The sequence below is a fragment of the Salarias fasciatus genome, chromosome 20, assembly GCF_902148845.1.
Source record: "Salarias fasciatus chromosome 20, fSalaFa1.1, whole genome shotgun sequence".
NCBI classification, from domain to species: Eukaryota; Metazoa; Chordata; class Actinopteri; order Blenniiformes; family Blenniidae; genus Salarias; species Salarias fasciatus.
In genome coordinates, this window is record NC_043764.1 from 22,984,535 (window position 1) to 23,002,148 (window position 17,614).

General features: G+C 45.4%; 1 protein-coding gene across 1 annotated transcript in view; it reads right to left on the reverse strand.

Moving 5' to 3' along the window:
- LOC115408633 (rho-related GTP-binding protein RhoA-D) overlaps positions 1 to 17,614 on the reverse strand; it is a 644,285-nt gene that overhangs the window by 147,031 nt on the left and 479,640 nt on the right. The gene's annotated exons all lie outside the window — the stretch shown is intronic.

The following is a 17,614-nucleotide window of genomic DNA, read 5'->3' on the forward strand; positions in this document are numbered from 1 at the left end:
CATTTCGTTCCCATGTGAGCGGCGTGCTTATAAAACGCTCTTTGAATCGTCTTCTGATTCTGAGACCTGCCGTCACCTGAGGGGTCAGGCCTTAGCCCCCGCGCACCCAGGGCTTCACCGGACTCCCGTTCCCCGTTCCGGCACCTGAGTCCCCCGTGCCTGGAGAGAACTGCTAACACGGTGAAGCGCAGTTAAAAAGTCATCAGCCTCTGTCAGTTTCTAAAAAAAAAAACCCAGTCATTGCCAGTGTGCACAGGCGCCTGCGGTCCCGCCGTGAAAAAAAAACCAAAAAATGCGTTCAGTCCGGCGAAACCCGCGGATTTACAATAGAACTTGATGGTCTGCTGCAAAAAGGAATTCATATCTGCTGGCATGTCACCAGCAATGAGAGTAAATGTGGAAACGGAGTCAAAGCCATGCAACGATATCTGCTGGCCGTGGAAGCTGTCAGCCACACCCTGCATTCAGCAGGGCCTCCAGGCTCCAGGATCACAACAGTTCCTTCATGACATTTCTCTTGTTTATGCATCTTTATTTTCCTATCGCTCGCTCTCTCTCCTTCTCTCTCTCTCTGGCCTTGTCTTCTCACCCTCCTTCTGGTTGGATGCGCTTCTCTCTTTCACAGCTTCTCCCTGACCTGAACCGTATCATTGTCAGAGCCGCTGGCGCTGAGCAGACAGACATCCTACCCATCTCCTCCGACGTGACAGGGAGAGCGAGACGCAGAGAAAAGAGAGAGAGAGAGAAAGGAAGGATTGTGTGTCAGTGTCATCCCTTTCTCCTCCGCTTGGGAAAATGAAATTCCTTCAGCTTCAGGGGAAAAAAAAAAAAAAGTCAGTGCTGCGTTGGTGTTAATGAGGAAGGTTTATTGGTCGCAAACAGACCCTGGAAGAAATAACACAGGTGAGAATTTGAGAAGGGTCTCTCTCTTTATCTACGCTCAAGAATTTTGACCCCAGTGATTGAGTTCAACCAGAGTGGGCATTTCCCTAAAGGTGGCACGGCCTTTTATTGTGTGTGTACACACACACACACACAGTCCCTCTCCTGTCAGAGCTGCCTCGGCCCTTGTTATCGAGCCGCAGCGTGAAAGGGGAAACCCCAGACAGCGAACTCTAACCTGCACCCCACTCTGGGGTTGGTTCAGGGCGAGAAATGCCGAGGAGGGGTGAACGCTTTGGCTGCGAGGGCGGCGCGGAGGTCAAGAGAGCGCAGAGATCCTCATATTTCAGGCATTTTGGGGCTGGGCCCGCCGTAGATGAGCTCCAGCTTTGAGATGCAGTTGTTCAAACATTAAAATGTTTTTATGGATTTTTGTGTATCTGTTAAAAGAAAAAAAAAAATCAAGCTGTTTTAGGGTTCATCGGAGTTTCACTCAGTGAAATAAGCTGTGTGTGTATTTTCGCGTGTTATAATAGCTGATGTGAGTCACTGTTCATTCCCAATGTGTGGTCTTCAATTTACAGCTCTATAAATTCCAGTAAATTCCTGCAAAGACCTGAGAGTTCGTTCTGTACGTTTGTGTTACGGTGTGTTATTATTGCACAACGCCAGTTATTAAAAAAACACACAATTCATATACAAACCTCTCTAATAAGCAGCTGTAGGGCAGAAATACTGTGCACCAACATTTAACGTTAAGGCCCAAATACCGCGACTGAGTTCGCTCAGGCGCTCAATGAACAGGCTAATCTTTAGCTACGCTTGATGTGCATCTCAGAGATATCCAAAAGAAGTGGTTGGACAGGTTTTCTTTTTTTTTTTTACGAGCTCGAATTCAGTGTTCAGGGACACGCAAGTCACACACACGTTCATCTCCGTCACTGTCAGAGTCGTCAGTGACATTTTCTGTGTTCATACACAAAGTTACAGTCAAAATAAACAGAAAGACTGACGACTCACCGTCAAAGGTTTCCAGAATAACACCTGTAATATCCAAGGAATTGGATGAATGAGTGGATTCAGGGATGGCATTATATGGTATATAAGCCTTTCCTGTAGATTTATCTGAAGACTATTTAGTTGAAAAAAAGCTGAAGTTATTTACTCACATTTTGTTTGGGAAATGATCGATTCTCATTTACCAGTTTGTCACAGTAACAAACCAATTTTTTGTCAAGTAAAAAAACAAAATCAAAAACAGAATAAGAACAAGACAAAAACCCTGCAGAAGCAAGTTAAACAATCCCACTGATCGGTGAAACTGGTCCTTTTTCTACCTTCTGATAATATTTGGTAGGTTCGAAGTTTGTTTTTTGCTTCAATATAATCAAAACAGAAGAAAAGAAATTTAAAAATTTTGTCAAAGTCCAAATTGATTTAAAAGTTGCTGGTGAAATCATGACGAATACCGTTCACTTTTAGTTTAGAGCTAAATTCTGGAGGGACACTGTAGTGTAGTTTATTTTCTGGATGAGCCCCAAATCGATTTTTCACGGTGACCTGAAAAACTTTGAGAATGAAAACGTCTCTCCTTCAGTAACCGAAACAAACCTTAACAGACCTCAGAGGACCAGACACTAAAGATTCAGGATCTTTCAGCTCCTCTTTGACACTGTTGAATCCAGAGACTTCGACACTTTGAAACGTGCTCCGGCGTTCGTTCAGTCTCTCCTCTCTTGTGCTGAGCGCTGAAACCCGACACCACAGCATCAATCACTGACTGATGCTTTCTGTCCTGCTTCTCCGTATGCGAGGGGAAAGGTAGATGAATGGCTTAATTTCACCTGCACCTTTGTTGACTGTGTGTACCTGCGGTTGTATGCGTGCGTGCGTGCGTCTGTGTGTGTGAGTGTGAGTGTGTGTGAACCCACTGAATGACTGTGCCTCCGAGCATTGTTGAGTTATAGAGGGCTCGTCCTCCTACACCCTCATCATGGCCTTGTGCTGACGCATCCCAGAAGCCTCTTCACTCATTGACTCTTCTGTCCCCTTCCTCCCACGGCCTCGCGATGCAGAATCCTGCCATTGTCCCACCAAGGACGGCCGGTGTTGTCCACAGGCTAGCAAACAGCTCGCAGCCGTGCACAGTATCTGCCGTGTACAGTACGTCCACGTGGGTCCAGAGCGACAGGACAGCATACCTGAACACACAGGAAAAACAAACAGACACAAACAAACAAACAAACAAACTGGACTTCCATTGTTGCTTCATTTCAAGAAATTTTTACAAGCTGAATAGTTTCCCAGTTGTTCCCACCAGTTTGCCCTCCAACGCTCCTCTCTCCGAGCACTTCATTAAACCCGGCGTCTGTGTTTCCGTGTTTACGTCCGTTGTCGTCTGCAACCTCCGGCCTCTCTCACCGCCGCTCCTGAGGCTTCGCCGTCCAGACGCATTCGCACCGAACTTAAAAATCGACCGACATCTTGTGTTAATTTCACATCTGGGTCGGCGCCAGAGTCCGGGGACGAGCCTCGGTCATAAGATCGCCCGCCGCTGTGCGTCCCACGTCGAGATGTCTGCCGCTATTGGCATCGCGCTCAATCACTCTGTTTTCTTAGGACTTGCGATCCATCATCCACCCAGGATGGGGAATTCCTATTGTTGATAAAGGTTTTAATAACAGAGACTATCCCAGTATCCTCGGCGGAAAGCTCCAGCGATCCTGTTGACATTATTGTCAGCCTGTGACCATATAATCGCAGCGTCGAGGCGGGTTTTCGCTGGCACACAGAACTCATTGTGTTCAGTAATGGAACCGCGGCCTCGGGGTCTGCCGCTCCGCAGCCTGCGACTCGTAGACACCACGGCTTAGATCTCTGCCCCAAACGCATTGTTGCGGTCGGACATCCTTCCGAACGACTACGATGTATTTCCCATACAATCAAGCACGAAAAGTTTCAAAGACGGGCGCTTTTATTAAAAGGCTCAGAAGTCTGGGAGAAGACTGCAGCAGCGCGGGGATGCATGATCTCCCATGTGGAATAAATAATCAAAAAAAAAGAAAAAAGCAGGAAATAACTTGGCTCCTGTCCTGCACCCACATATCAGAATCTATTTTGCGGTTTGGCTTTGCAGGAGGAATCTCATGGTGATCCCCAAGATAGCACATGCTTTACGGACGCATTCTGATTTTTTCCCACAAACTCCTTTCATTCTTTATCGTTTTTAAGAAGATTCTTTTCCGAGTCTTTCACCGAATTCCACGGACGTGAGCCACAGACACGCGAAGGCCGAGCGTGAAACTTGGGTGACTCACATCCCGATGCGGCAGATGTCACCGAGCGTTGTCTCACGGCCGCAGATCGCTCTGCACTTAATTATTTCCTCTCAATTTGTCTGAGAAAGTCTCGCGCTCACTTTCACGCTGCGTTTGTGGTCGTCGGCGCATAGCTCGGGAATGAGCCGCAGACACGAGAAGGTGTCAGCGCCTTTGTGCCGTTGCCAACAAACAACTTCGTATCACAAGCAATACAGAGGTGTGACATCATTAGGAGAGCTGCTCTAGTAATTACACAATGCAGAAATCTTTATTCATGTCACAACATATCTCGATGTATTTTTCCACTCCGATCGCTGCGGGTTGTAAAGTGAGAGCTCGGCTCCAAGAGGTTTTACAAAACCGTAATCAAGATTTTATTTGTTTTAACTTTCACAGTGGAGAAAGTTATGACGTGCTCGTCAAAAGGTCAGTGATTCAGCCCGCAGTGAACGGTCACTTGACGCTGCAGTTTCGTCACAGCAGCTTGTGTGTTTCGGCTGCTTTCTCAGCTCGTGGTTCTGGTTTTACGTCCCCCGGCCTGTGGTTCGGTCTCATGGGTCTCCCTCAGCTTCATTTCCAACCTGCCAGACAAACGGTTGGCAGTCAGTCAATCTTACAAGCTAACTGGTGAAGAAAGTGGAAAATCAGTCAGTGAAGTGAAGTGATTTCCCTCAGGAGTCGGTGGGGACCAAAATGGAGAGAAAGTTATGGACTTATGCGTACCAGGTGGACGCAAATAGCCTATTATTGGTAAATGGCTGCAGGAGATTTACAAGATATACCAATAATTCCCCCAAAGGAGAGCAGGAACTGAAGTCTCCCTTTAAATCTGATGATTGCATTTGTAAGCCTCATGTTGAAAATGATTCAGTTTAAAAGTCATGATGACAGATAAAAACCACACAGTGATTCTAAAGCATGTTTTCCACGTCTGAGTGAGATCTCTGATGAAACGTGCTGCAAACAAGAGCAATGCAACTGATCTGATCTTCGCTAGAAGTGTGATCACTGCAGCAGGCCTGACGCTGTTCAATATGGCGGCGGTTTTGGTGAAGTTAACACATTTCTAAGTATCCCATCAGAAAACGATTGACAAGCCCAGATATAGACACACCTACTGACCTATTCAGACATTACGACTTCATAAATTTGTGACCAGCACTTCAACACTGCGATGACCAGGACAAGAGACGAGTATCAGTCTGAGAGAGCGACGTGAAGAGCCTATAGATAGGAGTCGCAGGGGATTTGGGTGAATAGTGAAGGGTGAGGAGCAGAGGAGGAGAAAGGAGGGGAGTTAAAAGAGACACCTGGGAGGGGAACAAAGCAGCAGCTGCTTTGGCTTTACTCCTTGAAAAACCTCACAGAGAGTGTTTTAGAGGGTTAACCTGGGTCAACATGTACACTCTTGCATGTAACCTCGCACATATAAACAGCCAGGCATTTATGTACAGGTGAACACACACAGGTCCGAACACAGCCGAGCCGGGCTTCCTTATGTTGGAGAGAAAAGGCTCAAACGTTTCTGCCGCCCGTCATGTGGACACAGAGACATTTCATCACCACAATAAATTTTTGGGAGGGAAACAGGAACGAGCTTGTCGGACTCAGCGCCGTAGCTCCACTCTCTCAAATAATGGTCATCTTGACGATCCGAGCCAACGTGAAACAAAAAAAAAAAAAGCCTCCTCCTTCAGAAAGGAAAGAGAACCCGATGGTTGTTGAACATCGATTTCACTGAACAGATACAAATTTATTTTGTGACAACCACATGACAACAGAGAGAGATTCCAAGGGTGTTTCCCTCTCTGACTAATATGAGTGAATCCAACAAGGCAGTGAGTGATAGCCGGGCGAGAACCCTGGGGGTGATTACTATGCACGGTTGGAATGCGTAGGAGAGAAAATGACAGTGGTGCTGCGCTCTTCAGGAAAAGCTTGATTGCAACCCCGACAAACATCCACGCACGACCCCATCACGCCTCCAGCCAGCAGCGAGGAGACTCCCCGTCGGTGAAAACAACAGCGGGACACACCCTCCCCAAAACCGAATCACATATAAGATGCTGTAACCGTAAAACGGCAGCAGGCAGTCAGCGCTACCTTCCCATGATGCACCGGAAAGCAAGCCGTCTGATTTCCTCTTGTAAAATAACGATGTTACGTGGTTCACAAAGAAACGACGGGCAGTCCATGGTGGTGACCCCCGCCGGAGAATATGAGAGGGACGGCAAACAGAAATCCACAGACTGTTTTCTGAGAGGTCTGGTGAGTAACAGCTGTTCACGTGGATCTGCACGCTTCAGCGATTTCATCACTCGCAAATTCAACATGCCGAAAATCGGCTGCCTGTTGCGCCCTGTTTGTGGGAAAGACTCATTTCATTCACAAAACTGATTGCACACAGTAAAAAGCAAACTGCGTTCAATAGTGTTCATACAGTCACTGACATAATCTAGAACATATCTTACATGAAATTCTAATCTTGGAACAACTTTCTGAAGAAAGATTAATGACTTGCTGCAGTTCAGGGTGTGAAACCGGATATAATGGGAGCGGTGTTTGAGGTGTTTCTTTTCTTTCACAAGGAATAGATTAAAGGTGCAATAAGTAGGAGATTTATTATGAAAATAATTAAAATAATTCCCATATTTCACCCGTCATTGAAGAAACACACAAAACATTATGTGACCTAATATTACTTATTGCACCTCTGAGTATTTTCATGTCTAAAATAACACAAAGAGAAAAATGAATTTCTCCTAAACGACTGAAGGACTGAACGGCTGCTTGGAGGATTGCACATTTTGTGTCAGATTGAATAAATTATTGCTTTGCTTATAGATTTGTTTCAGGCTTCTTTAAATGATCCGATTTAAACTTCTGGGATTGTTTCCATTCTTTATGATTGTAAAGATTTATAACTTTAAAAATTTGATCTATTTCACAGATCATTTGTGACCGATCACGGCCCATATTACATTTTTTTCTTTTTTAGTGGAAAATTTTGATTTGCTTGCTTAAATGCGAGGGAACAGGCATGGAAACAGTTTCCAGCAGATTGTTGTGTAAACAGGGAAAAATCCTCATTTCGACACTTCTGCTTTTGGAAAAAGTCAATCGTGACGTTATTCCTCGACCACTATGCAAACTGAACGCGCAATCTGCTGCGTTACCAGGCAGTTCAGCACGTTTCAGACAGATCTGGGCCAAAGAGTGCAACAGATATGACAATATATATATAAAGACAGACAGGCCTAAATGCTGTTTCCAGAGGAGAAACCGCCACAGTTCACAGCCACAACCGAGACTCATTCACTCTTTAAGTCGTGGGAGAAATAACAGACTTGTCTCACTCAAATTTCGGACTGTTTTACGATGTTTTGTCCACTCTGCTGGTCCTGTAGCTTTAATCACTGTGTAAGGGAAATAGAACTGATCCCCCCCAAACAATAGAGATAAATCAGCAGAAGAGGGCATGTGTTAAAAATAGGATCCAATGTGCCCAATTTCCTCTTGTCTGAAAAACACTCTCTCCAGTTTCCAGCTGTTTTCTAAAAGTATTTGGTCTCTAAAAAAGAAAAATATCTTTGACCCGTTTCAAAAGAATTATGTCTTTTGTCAAAGTTAACGGTCTTGTGGCTGGAAGCCATAGACAGGATATGGAAATGATTTCAAGATGGGCTCTGTTGGTTTGGGTGTTTTTTCATGGGCTTTATTGACAAAAGCAAAACCTTGGGAGATTGGCGGTTCCACCGTCGAGCGCATTAAGACACTGCTGTAATTCATTCACGCTCCTGGAATGATGAAGATGCACACATAAAAGAGAGCAATGGCCCGGTGAATCACAGGATGAGCCCGGAAAAGAGCAACATCGCGTTCGACGCGAGGCTCTCGGACGACTTTTATCATTCACACACACACGTAATGAAAATGTGCGTTTGATCTGAAGGTTTTATGAGCTTTTAGGGTTGTCCTGAGCTGTCCTCTGGTATGCCTCCACAAAGACAGATCCGTGTAAGACCAAGTCTGCAGAGAGGATTAAATACAAGATACTGGAACGACACACAGCATCTAATGGAAATGAGCTCAGCAGCCTGATATGAAGCCATGAAGGAACCCGGATATATTGCACATATCAAATAGCCTGCGTACGCACCGGGAGTCTCCTGGATCTTTGCAGTCACTTGTTTGGATCTAACCTTTCCAGAGTTTACTGGAAAGGCCCTGCAGCAGGTGAATTACTGCTATAAACAGCAGCATCAGTATTCTGAGGAAGCGGATTTTGCTTCCACAGAAAGATGCACTTCAAATAGCTCTGCTTCGTAATAAAATCTGAGAAACGATCCTCCGCCGCCAGTCCTCCTCCTTCCTGTCCTACGCCTCCTTCATGCTCACTTATTTATTCTTTAATCTGATGTGTGATTTATTTCTCTGTGACGCCACGGTGAAATAAAGCAGGCTGTTAGGGCGTATTAGAGTCAAGTTTGCATGACCTACCTGTGCTCGGATGGACTTTTCTGAATGGATATGCTCAATTAGTGTTTGTTTCAATAAAGTGCTTGTACTCTTGGTTGAAAATGCCCTTTTTTCAAAGAAAGAAACAACACTTCATTGTGGATTGTACAGCGGGTTCAACATTATGTAATACTTGAATAATTATTTCCGTCATGTCTGTTTTTCATTAGCGATAGTTTAAATCAGCACACATCTCAAGAAACCAAAACAATTTACTTGTTAATCTATCAACTATGAATTTTAAACATTTCTATTTCCTGCAGTTTATATATTCCAGACTTTCAGTAAACAGCCTCTCTCGCCTCAAAGAAAAGTCCTAGCTTTTATTGGGACAGAGCGAAGCGCCACGTTTACACAGTTTGGCTGAAAGTTCAAGCTAAAACCGGCGGTTAAGGTGATTCTAAGAAACCAAAAACCAAAATGAAACAAACTGGAAGGTTATAAGTCACATAAGCATTTAAAATTAACACCGCCACGTGCAATAATTACAGAATGGATGTGAGTAATGACCCGTGAGCGCCGAGGATTTACAGGACTGACTGTGCAAACGCCGCCGCTGCCGCCGTCCTTTGGGCTCCTGGAGTCCCGTCTGTGCGGCGGCTGGCGGTCGACGTGTGACGGACAGCGGGGCTGGTACCGGCCTCACGGGGATTAGAAACGCTCATAAACAACATCCCGGCGCTCAGGACGCATCTGCTGCCACGCAGCAGCTCCTATCTGCCCGCTCCAGACTGCATCTGGTGAAGCACTCAAAGGGAAGGCTGGACGGGGCGAGACGACGAGAAGAGGGACGAGAAGAGGGACGAGAAGGGAATACGAAGCAGGGCGAGGACCGTTTAGCAAGGTTTTTCATGAAGCGTTCTGAAAACGCTTCACACAGCTCAGGGACTCTTCCTCTTCAGATGTCTTCAGTAGATCAAGTTTCAGGCGGCAGGAAGCACATAGTGCCATCTTCGTTTTTGAAAGGTTTTGCGTTCAGGGTTTCGAAAATAATCTCCAATAACAGAAACAGGAGAAATGCTGAAATGTAGCCTCTAGTTAGCGCTGCGCTTCTGTCATGAAACCGCACAGGCAGAGAACAGCTCACTGTAAATGTTAAAGCACCTGAAAACTGTGTTTCTCTGTGATTTTGGTCACTGCCATTGAAAACGAGCTTTCTTGTCTTGTCCAGAACACACACACACACACACATATGCACACATGTATGATAAAATTAAAATTCGATTTTCAGTGTGTACGCAAACAGGAAACAGGACAGGTAGGTTTTCACGCTGTGAAAAAAACTCTGAACCATGAGACAGTTTAAGTGTCAGGAGTGGTGAAAATCAACATTTATCAATATTTCTGTTGTGATCATTTTAATCAACCCTCATCAGAGAGGTCACACACTCTTTTTCTTTCTCTGTTCAGATAACATCTTTAATGATAATGTGTCTCCACCAGTTAGTTTGTAGTATTTTGTAGTATTACTGTCTTTGTCCTGAGTAGAAAGTTGTATAAACCGAAGTTATTTTTAAATGAACTGTGCAATCTTCCAGCTCCAAATATATGGAGGGAAATTAAAATGGTTTAATAAAGCTACAGGACAAATTAACCACTGTTCACCTCGTTGGTTTCAGCATTAAAGAAATGCTCCGAAACACATTTTCCACCTGAACCCTGCTGTCACAGTTACCATATATAGTTTGCCTTTTCCAGTTTTTTGTTTTATTATATCTCTTTCTGTTTGCGGTGAGAATTAAAGATCGGCTTCTCATCGGCGACTCATTCATTTCTCCTCATTAAATTATTTCCATGTGAGTCACTGCGGTATTCATAAGCGAGCACGACACCTGACCACAGACGTGAGATCAGCAGTGATCCATTAGGTTAGTCATGTCCTGGTTACCTTCGTAATAGGCCGCTTTTTTGAAAGTTTTATGTCGGTTAAGAGGCCTGGAATCTTTTTCTGTCCGATTCATTCTGATATTATTACCGGAAGATTTTTAAACTCACGCTTGCTCACCAGACTTGTCATGGTAAGAACTGCACTGTACCAACGTCATTGTTTCTTCTCTTTTCCACGTGGATTTGAATTGACTGGTTCCGTTTTCACGAGGCTTGGAGACTTTTTGGTAAATCAACCTGATGACTGAATTCCCAGTGGTTGTGAATGGATGAGTCTGCGTGTGATCGCTCCTCCGTCCCGCTAAACTCAGGCGGGTATAGAAAATGGAGGAACGGATGAAACATGGATCACCGCCGACATGTTTTGGTGCGCTCGCTGTCTCCTTGGATGGCGTTCAAAACGTCTGATCCCCCCCCGACCGCTCGTGTTTATCGGCCTGTCAGGCTTAATTGTTGAAACGTCACCGTGTTCCCAAATCTCCAGAGTGACTCTGGCGAGAGGCAGAGAGAGCTGCGACGTAATAACCGGGAATCGTTCTTTAAACACCAGCTGCGTTCGACTGTTTTCAGGACGTAATTTCTAAATACTAAGGTTTGAATGAAATGTTGAAATGTTGTCCCAGGAGCTCGCGCTCCCTTCAAAGTCCAGAGAGCTGTTCAAATACACCATTCATTTCCTCTCCAACCATCTCTCACCTCTTGGCCTTGGGACGGCTGGGGATTGTGTTTGGATTGTGTTTGCAGACCAAGCCAAACCTTTCGCTACTTGTGATGTTGAAGCCGGCCCAGAGAGCCCGGAACGGTCCGCTGAGAGGAAACAGCGTCTAATTGTCAACTAAGGAAGCTCATCCTAAAGATGAAGCCAAATGAAAACATAAACATGCTTTTTTTTTTGGTTTGTCTTTCTGTCTTTTGGTGAAAGAGAAACTTTGAGTCTCATTGTTTTTGGCGCCTGGTTTGTCGTGGGGATAGCTCCGGACAGATGTTCCAAACACGGATCTGTATCCTGTCTGGTTTTCATCTGAGCTATTTATTGTACTTTTCTTACGGTGGGAGAGGCAAGGTCAATAACTCACTGTATCTCTGTGCACCAAGGATCGTTCAGGGTGCGGCGGCTGAAGACGTTATGAAACAAAGAGTGATGGAAAAGATACAGGACGACGAGCGAAACGTCCCTCTGCTGCTACCCGGGCTTTTTTGTGGTTTGATCAGAACATAACCCTCACTTGACTTATATGAGCGGAGGCTAAAATGGAAAAGTTTGTGGGTTATGTGTCTCACAATCTGCGCAACACGGCAGACATAAGCTGCTTCTCACCCTGTCGAGTCTGGAGCGGCGGAAACATCAGCTGAATGGAATGAGGGGTAATTGATCCCGAATTACTGGAAACGGCGAGCAGCGCAGACTCCGATCGGCAGAATGAATCCACCAAACCAACAGAGGAGATAAGTTTTACTGAGGTCGGCTTCTACTTCTGTGCTGAAGGAAAAAAAAGTTCTTTTTTTTTTTTAAACAATTCATTGTATGTGTGTGTGTGTGTGTGTGTGTGCACGTGTGTGTTCCTGGGTGGTTAGAGCTTGGCAGACACACCCTGCCTCCGTGCCAGACACTTCTCCAATCAGCGCAGGTCACTGGAGCTGGATGGCTGCTCGCTAAGCCGCCCTAACTGGGAAAAGATGTGGCGGCTTCGCCCTCCGTTCGGCTCACGGCTCCAATATTTCACTCAGAGATCGGGGACCGTTTCATAATCACTCCATCGTGGACCCCAAAGTGATTTCAATATCCCCAGTCGACGCAACCAAGGTGGGGCTGCTTACCGTGTTACACAAAATGTTGCGGTAAGCATTTCCAGCCCGCGTTTAGCTTTCACAGTAATTGCTGCTGTATTTTTCCACTCCGTCTTCGCCGTCGACAGCGGGCCTGATTCGCTCTGATATGAAGCAACAGATTTTTTTCTCTTATCAGTTTGTGAAAAGGGACTGCTGGATCCCGTGTCTACCTTTTTTTTTTCCAAATGTCAGAATATGTCGGGCTCCATTTGGAATCTGTTCTTGAGGGAGGAGGCTGCATGCGTGCACACACACACACGCACGCATTTAAATCCGCACACGTCATGTTCCGGGCTCCCAGCGGTCTGCTCGGCCTATCCCGGTGTTTAGTGTTGTCTAGCAGCGAGAGAGGGCCTCAGAGCCGTAAAGACGTCTCTTCCACTCCGTTCATAAACCGATGACGAATCCACTCCGAACCCGGAGGGACCACACAGAGACCGCTTCTCAATCACGCCGTGCCCAGCCTCGCCGCTCCTCACCGGTCCCCCGTACGCTGCGCAGCTACATTTCACCATTTTAACAATGCATGGAAACCTTCAAACTGCTTCAACCAGATGAGTAAGAAGCGCTCATTAATGTTATCTTCATTCACCGGAAAGTTAACGAACTCTTGAGATCTGGTGGTCCGTTTATAAAGATATATGTGAATTCATTGGTAAGGGTGATTGTTTTTAATATATATATCCTACAGTATTTAACATTCCTCGACCGGTTTTCTTCCTGTTGATGGCACAGCAGGTGCAGAGCAGGGAGAGGTTTGGATGGAGCGTTTCTACTCTGCATAACATGGGAGTATATTCAGCATACTGAAGAGAGTGACTTGGTACCTGCACTGTTTCTCTGTAAAACTATGGAGAGCTCCAAAAGAAAGAGAACATATCCACTGATTCTCTCTAAAAAGGTTTCTGGTGAATAATCAGAGACGTGATTAAAAAAAAAAAAAGTAGTGTTCCGTATCAGATGTGAAGAAGTGGAGCCTCATCCTGTTCTCCTGACTGCTAAATGAACATAAAGTGTTTAAAGGTGAAACCTCAATCTGACCGATGTCTGTGATCAGATGGGCTTAAAGGCTGTGTGACTAGAACGACCTGAATTAGTGTGAGTGTGTGATTGGTTGATTGACTGGTTGATGCAGGGCAGGTGGGGAGAGCTGCTTCAGCCGCTGATTGGCTGGAAACTGCAAGGCTGAGGAATTTAAGACTGGCAGCTGCCAGAGATGTGTGTAATGACTTGAGTACGCAGGAGCATCTCAAGGCAAAGTATGGGATTTATCAACATGTGTCCTCTGTTTGCTTCAGTTGAAAATGCTCAATTAATAATTTCATCCAGATAGAAACAGACATTTTGTATGTGGGGTGAAAAGCTGTAAAAGAAGCAGTGACTCTTGGTTAAAATGTGTATTAAAATACTGACAGGAGTTCTGAGGAACAATGACCTCTGCAGGAGTCCAGTTTTCAAAGTGCAGCTGATGTTTGCTGAGAGCGCGGAGCGGCGTCTCAGTCAGTAAATGTAATTATTTATTTTTCTGTCCGAGGAATCGACTGGGTTCTGTGAGTTCAGTGACACACTGACAACAGTTTAACATGACCGCTGGTGGTCCAGTTGTAGAACTGATGCCCCGCATGAAGGAAACAGAGGTTGGGTTCCCGGCTGGGATACGTGTTTATATATTTATTTTTTTTAGCAAAGCAAATATTAATGGATTTATGCCATGATTTACACACTATATTGGAACCATAGACAAGAAAATGCAAAGCCACCCCGGAGCGGATCCAGCTTCTGTCCACTCTGGGATTTGTGGCACAGACTTTAATGTCAAAAAATGTTTTTTTTTTCTCCTGGCGGTCTCTCCTCTGAGCATGTGGTTACCTTATCCCAGCCAGCATTTCTCCTTTTGTTGGTTTTCCCAGTATTTAATGTGCAAAACAATGTTTTCTGCTTTGCTTCAACCTGCTGACAAGTGTTTCAGTTTGAGAAAAGTTCGTCTTTTTCACCTCGTTGCCATGAATATGAAAGGTGAGGAAAACAATAAATATCTAGAAAAAGGCATGTTGTTTCCATATCTGGTTAATTTCAGATGTTTCTGAAGGCGAACGATCCCAAAAGATCACAACACGGTGATAAGAATCAACACCGATTGCTTACCGGTGGTGTTAAAATGTCCTGGAAGCAGGTGAGCTGCTTCAGTCTGTTTATCCACTCTACTATACGCTCATCCACTGATGAACCCGCCCCGTGTTTACGGCATGCATGACCTGGTTGGACATTTTTTCCATGTCCCGGCGTCACTGCAGGCATGTCAGACATTGTCGCAGGTAATCTGTGCTAACAATAGAGGTACCTCTCTTGACGGTCATCAACATGACAAGCTTCCTGCAATCCGAGAGAGGTTTCGGGTTGTTGCGTGGAGCACTTCCCTCCGCGCTGCAGCGCCGGCCCAGTGGCGGAACGGCTGGGTCGTTTCAAAGCTTCCTGCCAACAGAAGGATGCCAAGAAAACCCGAGGAACGTGAGATCAGGACTTAGGACTGAGAGGTTTTACACAAGTTGAACCCGAGTGAGACATAAGTAGAAAACTAAGTCTTGGAGTAGAAACACAAATTGAAGTATCAACTTATTGGTCTGTGATGAAGAAACAGTGAAAGATGTGCAGCTCATCTCCTCTTTATAAAACAGTGTGTCTGAATGACAAACGTTCGCCGCTGCTGCCACGTGTTCCTGCTGCCACATCCAGGGTCTGCTGAGCGTTGGCCACTCGTCAGCGCCAGACAACAAACAGGCCGAGCCTTCACGCGTTCGTTTCTTTGTTTACCGGGAGATGCTTACTGTAGCAACAACTTCCTCTGCTGTGCTGCCAAAAAAAGGGGGCCGGCTCTGGTTTACATCTCAACAGCGAGAAGGAGCTGGAGAAACGGAGGAAAAAAGACAAAAAGATCGAACATGACGAAACGAGAGACACACTTTAGGAAAGAATGACATGGCACCGGGTCAAGGCGGCCATTAAAGCCAGCTGACAATCCCACTGACGGATTTCACCACATCAGAGATGGCACTGAGTCTCCGTCTGGCCCCGAGGAGCGCTGGATAAAACGCAGGCCCTGGCTGCAAACTATTTAAAGCCAAAAGCTACTTCTGAAACTCTACCTAGTGCTGAAGGAAAGTGGGCAAACAAAAACAACACAATGGGTCTAAAACTGTCAGACTGTTTAAAAAAAGCACAATTACAGTAAAGTGTCCAAAGAAACACACATAAACCCGCTCAAACTCAACAACAGGGGGCCAGGCCATTGTTCCAAGACGAGAAAGAACCTGCAATCAGAAAACTGTCAAAACCGCCAGCGTTCTGAAACCAATCAGGATGGATTTCAGTGGCACTTGTCTGACCTTACAAGCACAGTATCAAAGCGTGGCGAAAGGAAAAACATGTTACTTAAGACTGTCTTTGTTTTTCTTTGTCTCTAACCAGCTGCAGCCTCTACCTGGAGACTGACACGTAGCAGCGAGGAGGGGAGCCGAGCCCCGGTTCGCCGGCCGTAGGCGTTCGGGGTTTTCTTCCACCGTCTCTTCCCATCAGCCTCAGAGAGGAGACGGCTCAAATAGGAAAACTAAGTCACGTGAATTATTTTATATGGGCATTCGGTGATGAATATGTCTTTAAGACAAGGCAGGCTGTGAGATAAGTTCATGTGTTCTTATGTAATCGGAGGTTTTATAAATAGGCTGATGTTAAAACCGCACGGTGCCCGGCTCGGCTCGTGACCTGATATCCCTCCGACGTGACGTCCAGCCTATTTTGAGCGCCACACATTAATGCGGCGTAATTGAAAGTGTGGCTTTAAAAAGGCCAGAGCGTGTGGTTTCCAAAGTATTTACGGTAATTGTCTATATTTAAGCTAGCATGACACAGAAACCACATGCGTCACGGCTGACGGCCTGGCCGGCCACAGACGTCCATCGGGCCAGACGGGTGAATGAAGTTTAAAGGTTCTCAAAACTGCTAAGTGTAGTTGCATCACGCTTTGTCAGATCCAGCTCAGAACTCCCTCCTGCTTTGCCAAACCTTCCATGAGTCCTCCACCGCACTAAAGACACTGTGATTTTAACCCCTGGCCTTGACTGATTGTGACCAGGTGGTCTCAATTGCCAGTCTGCAGGAGGGACTGTTGTGTGCGTGCGTGTGTGTGTGTGTGTGTGTGTGTGAGCTTGCACACATATGGAGATGACTCACAAAGAAATGAAAGGATAATAACATGGAAAAAGGAGCAACTTTCACTACGTACACCCATTCTGACAGATGCAAATGTGATTCGGGCAGCTTGGACGGAAGATAGATTCGATTGTGTGAGAGACTCCGAGAGTGAAAAGCCAAACAGGAGAGAGAGAGAGAAAAAAAAAAAGGCCCTACAGTGAAGTATTCACAGGTGTCCACAGCCATTAACGTGTGTTTATAGCTCTGTCTCATAATCACACGGGTATGGAAGGTTATTCTTGATGCCTGCCGACGGAAAATCACTGCCACAGTGTTCTCACCGGCGATCAATTAAACACAGCCTAATATGTGCTGTCAGACATCTCGAGCGGCTCAAAACGCCGTAATCAGGACCGTTACCATCCAACCAGACATTTGTAATGAAATATTACATCAGTGCCGACATTTAGCGGAGATCTCCTCTTATTAACTGCAGTGAAATAGGATGCAGTGTTTATTGTTACACTCAGAGTGGATGGATGTGTGAGTATTTATGGGCTTGTGATTTATACGTTGTTGAAATAAAAGGCGAAAACGGAGCTTTGGGACAGAAAGAAAAGGTAATGGTTGTATTTATGACATAGTGAAAGGCTTGGAGGGCAATTCAGAAAGTGTCTCAGACTGTGGCTGAATGGCGTTTATTGTCCGTAAACATGCGGATGAGGTGGGTGTTTTTGATTACAGATTACACTCAGAGATACAAATCTTTACAGACATTTTACTTAAAACTGTGTTGTTCTTCAGATTGTTTGAATCAAGTTTACTGTCAGTCACAGAGCGCCAAACACTGTCGGAGAAATAAACATGAAAACTTTTAAACTGTTTACATGTGGAGAAGTAGTCTTTCCCTCTTTGAGAGGATGTGTATCGATATGTTTTAAATAGAAAATTCAAGAAACTTGCTAAAGGAAGTTGACCGGCCATGATAC